Below are 4,908 nucleotides of genomic sequence, written 5' to 3' on the forward strand. Positions count from 1 at the left end.
ACATCATAGTATAGTATGGCGTGAAAAAATGTCATAGTATAGTGTCAAAAACTGACAAAAAATGTCCTAGTATAGCAATGTGTCAAATAATGTGAAAAAATGTCATAGTATAGTATGGCATCAAAAATGGTTAAAAAAATGTTATAGTTTAGTAAGGCGTGAAAAAATGTCATGATATAGTTAGGCATCAAAAAATGTGAAAAAATGTCATAATATAGTAAGGCATCAAAAAATGTCATAGTATAGTATGGGGTCAAAAACGATCAAAAAATGTCATAGTATAGTATGGCATCAAAAACCATGAAAAATGACATAGTATAGTACGGCATCAAAAATCGTCAAAAAATGTCATTATGCCATGGCATCAAAAATGGTTAAAAAATGTCATAGTGTAGTAAGGTGTCAAAAATGTGAGGAAATGTCATAGTATAGTATAGTGCCAAAAACTGACAAAAAATGTCTAGTATAGTAATGTGTCAAAAAATGTAAAAAATGTCATAGTATAGTATGGCATCAAAAATGGTTAAAAATGTGAAAAAAATGACAACATAGTAAGGTGTCAAAAACTGTCCAAATGTAGTAAGTGAGGAAACATCATAGTATAGTATGGCGTGAAAAAATGTCATAAAAGGGGTCATAAAAAATTGAAAAAATTTGAAAAAAATTGTGAAAAAAGTCACACTATAGTAAGCCGTCAAAAACTGTCCTAATGTAGTAAGGCATCAAAAATGGTCATAAAATTTCATAGTATAGTAAGCCGTCATAAAATGTGAAAAAATGTCATTATGCCATGGCATCAAAAATGGTCGCTGAAAAATGGACAAAAAATGCCATAGTATAGTATGCTCTCAAAAATGGTTAAAAAATGTCCTAAAAAGTAAAGTGTCAAAAATGTCATAGTAAAGCATTGAAAAATGGTTCAAAAATGTCAAAGTATAGTAAGGCGCCAAAAACCATCAAAAAGTGTCATAGTAGAGTAAGGTGTCAAAAATGGTCAAAAAAATGTCATAGATAGTAAGGCATCAAGAATTAACTTTTCAGATGAGTTTCTCCATTTTTGAATTAATGTCACAAAAGTGATTTTGTAATGCAGAAATGCAAAATATTCTCTACTTTCAGCTTGCAATTAAAATGTAGAATTTAGGCTAAAAATTATAATCTCTGGCTAAAAACAGTAACCCTAAAACTGACCTCTGGTTAAAAATATTCCCTTTCATGCAATATTAAACAGACCAGCAAAATACTCAGTATTCAGAAGTATATATTTGAGTAAGATAATCCTTTATCAAATTCAGTGTTGCAACAGTAAAAATACAAAAGGACATTATATCTCCAAGACATAAAACAAGGTAATATACTACAATATATAAAAATGATACACAGTATGAACAGGACTGTGTACAGAGTAATAGATTGGATTTTGAGCACTGATATTGCACTGTTTGAAATAGCAAAATATAAAAATGAAAATCTGACCTAACCCACAAACACTGTATAGAGGTGTGAGTGTGGAAAGTGAAGGTAGGATGGCTACATTAGGATAAGAAGTTGTAAGGCATAAAAACTGTCAAAAAATGTCAGAATAGTATGTCATAAAAATATTTTGGTTTTTTTTTCTCTGCAGGAGGAGAAGATGTCAGCAGCTGAAGACCTAAAGTGGATGAAAGAAAACAAAAGTGTTACAAAGCTGTTAATTAGATAAAAGACTCCCACCATCTAATTATTGTAAACAGTGCTGGTTTCCTGGTTTTCAAGTGAACACTGCTTTTCTCTACTACCTGTAATGTAGTCATGGGCACATTTTCCAAAGAATTTTTAAAGTACCTTTGAGAACATTCAACAGCTTATGATACAACTATTTATTAACTGTATCACAAAGATGCTTCGTGGACATGTTTATCTTTGGAAAATGTGCAACACAACTACATTAACCCTAACTCTAACCAGCTCTAACAGTTGTTTCCTTGTGGTCAAATATTTGTCTTGTCTTTATAAACTTTTGAGTTGCATTTCTTTATTTTTTAACTGATGTTATAAAAATAATTCCATTTTTAATTTTCAGACCTATTTATACTTTTTGAAAATATATTTCTTAACGTTTTATATTTGACTTTTAAAAGGTTTTACACTCATTGTTCAGACATATATATTTTTTTAGACTTATTGGTTAAGGTTTTGTACAGGTTTCATACTTAATTCTTAGACATACTCTTAAATGTTATATATATATATGTAGATAGATAGATAGATAGATAGAGATATAGATATATAGAGAGAGAAAGTGGTGTGACTTCTACATTAGCAGCAGCTTTAATTTGTTGCTAGTCGTTCCAGACAAGAGGTTCCTCAGTGTCAAACTGCAGCTGAGATAACTGAGATAATGACGGAGTCAGACTGAAAAGAATAAACTAACACTGACCTTCTGGAAATGTCTCCACGTCTCTGTCTCTTCTCTCTGTGCTTTAGTGGTTGTTGAATCCTGTGGAGAAAAATGCAACAAACATTACATTACATACATCAAAATAAAAGCAGAGTTTCTGGGTACTGAACTTCAAACTTTCAAAAGATAGAGAAGTAAAAGACAAAAAACTAGTGCGTGGACCAACTGGTTCTGGAATAATCAGAATTTAGAGTCAAATTTGCTTTATACACAAAGACAGAAGAAGCTCCTCTGATATTCTCCTGATATTCACACAACAGCAGTGGATGGAAATGTTTTTTCTCCAAAGTCAGTTAAAGTTTGAACTGAATTTGGTTGATAGAAGCCAAAATGAAGCAAAATGACAGTTTGTAATGTGACTCTGAACTGAATAAGTTCTTCACATTTTTATGATTTAGTGTTCTAATGAGAAAGATATTGAACGTGTTAAATATTTATGATTGAAAATGTGGGGAGTATACTGAGGAAAGCTGAGCACGCACTCCTTGGATTGTCACATGGAACGGCAGTAGACAATCAGGAAGCAAACTGACTGAAGACAGAAACACAACAAGACATCATTGTCTGCCATGTTTGAGAGTCCAGGCTCTGGTTGCTGGTGGTGAATCTGTTAGTGTGTGGTGTGCTGTGTTGGTGTTTACGTTGCACATTACACAATATAAGAACAAAACTCTGAAATCTGACATTATTTTTTGTTGTGCGTGTGTGGTCTCTCACATTTTCTAAATCAGGTAAGATTTTAAAAATCTTTTAGTCTGTGCCAGGCTTAAGAGGGCAAGGGAGAGAGAAAGGGACAGAGAGAGGGAGAGAGTGAGCTGATGATTAAATTTGTCATTTTCTTTGAACTGTACATTCATGAACTATGTAAATAAACTTTAATAATAGTGAAGTCTTTTTGTGACAAACTATTCAGACTTCAGATCAAATACTGAAGATATTTAGTCAGTGCTCTGTGTTGATCAGCTTATGTAAAGGTGTTTGTGAATTACCTGGAGGCCTCAGTCCTGGTCTCAAAGAACTTCGCTGTATGATCATGGACTCTGATCATGGATGAAGTGGTGACACCTGGAGGAAAAAAAAAGAAACATACAAAGGAAAATGATCAGTACACTATGATCTATTATACAACAAGTAGTTCTGACTAAGCAATCTGATTGGTCAACAAGACATTTAGAATGTGCTCAAATCATCATCATCATCCTGAACTGACTTGACTGGATGTAGTCTGAAGGCTCAAATTCAACAGAATTTGAATTAAATGTGGTTGTTTTAACCAAGATTATGCTGCAAGATACAAATACATTTTAAGTTCCCGGTTACAGGTTAACCTGCAATTCAGCTAATTTCCAGTTTATTCACATTAATTAATTCCTGTTAATTCCCATGGAAAGTTTCCAACTTTGAAGATTCACAGAATTTTGCAACCCTAGGTATTGTAAATTATTCAGTCCACAGACAGAAAATTAACAGAACTATTTTGAGTTTTTAAAAATTATTACTAGTACTATTTTCTGACAATTTATAAACACAATTAATTACTTGTTATTATATTATAATACTAAACTCATTAAATACCAAGGATTTAAAAAATAGCACCGTTACTAACATTAATAATTCAGCTCATCAACACATTTTTTCAGACTGGGTAAATCTTTAGGACACATACCTGTTTGGTTTTTAAGGTGAGAGCTGGTGTTTGTCCAGGCCGCAGCAGCTGACTAAACCTGGAAAACACAAGTACAATGCTTGAAAAACAAATAACTTCATTAATAAAGAATAGTTCACCTCCAAAATTTGAACAGTGTAGAAGAGTAGGGATAGATATTTGGCATTTTGATGCATATCGGCATCTGCCTTTTTTAAAAATCTGACAGCCGATAAGAGATCAGTTTAAAACTGGGTTATTTTGGCTCTGATGCAGCTGTGCCTCTCTGTCTGCAGTCACTACTCTGTCTCCACCATTGTCCCAACCACAGCACCATCTGATTGGTTACACACAGACCCATGGCACGGGTAACAGCCAGTCAGCAGTGAAAGCTGTGCAAGTTTTGCCTATTTATTTGTATAAGTTTTCATTTAACTTCATAAGACATGCTGCTGAGCCTGGGAGCTCCCTGCACTTTTTGTTAGAATTTTAAAACAAAGATGTCTATTGTCTAAGATAAAAAACTTTAACATGTTGTAAATCTGAAAAGCTGTTTAATAAAAATATGCTTAAAGGCATTTAAATGAAGTTCAGTGTTGGAGTTTGTATTATTCCAAATTTTGATGCCAATATTTTCACTTTTACTGCAAATGAATATCGGCTCCAAATATCGGTTATCAGCCTCCCTGACTACTAATAATTGGTATCGGTATCGGCCCTGAAAAACCATATCGGGCTATCTCTAGTAACATTCAAAGTGAAAGTTGAAAAGCACTCCGAGAAATAGTCCTAATGCGAAGGGGAGTGGTGGCAGAGCGTGTAA

General features: G+C 33.3%; 1 long non-coding RNA gene across 1 annotated transcript; it reads right to left on the minus strand.

Annotated features, from left to right (window-relative positions):
• Window positions 1-1,236: 1,236 nt before the first annotated feature.
• Window positions 1,237-4,166, minus strand: LOC108896298 (uncharacterized). Its single transcript, XR_001963099.2, has 4 exons — window positions 4,107-4,166; window positions 3,430-3,505; window positions 2,420-2,479; window positions 1,237-1,651 (listed from the first exon to the last, which is right to left on the minus strand). It is a non-coding gene; the product is annotated as an uncharacterized LOC108896298 (long non-coding RNA).
• Between the last annotated feature and the right edge of the window lie 742 nt (window positions 4,167-4,908).

The sequence above is a fragment of the Lates calcarifer genome, linkage group LG24 (assembly GCF_001640805.2).
Source record: "Lates calcarifer isolate ASB-BC8 linkage group LG24, TLL_Latcal_v3, whole genome shotgun sequence".
NCBI classification, from domain to species: Eukaryota; Metazoa; Chordata; class Actinopteri; family Centropomidae; genus Lates; species Lates calcarifer.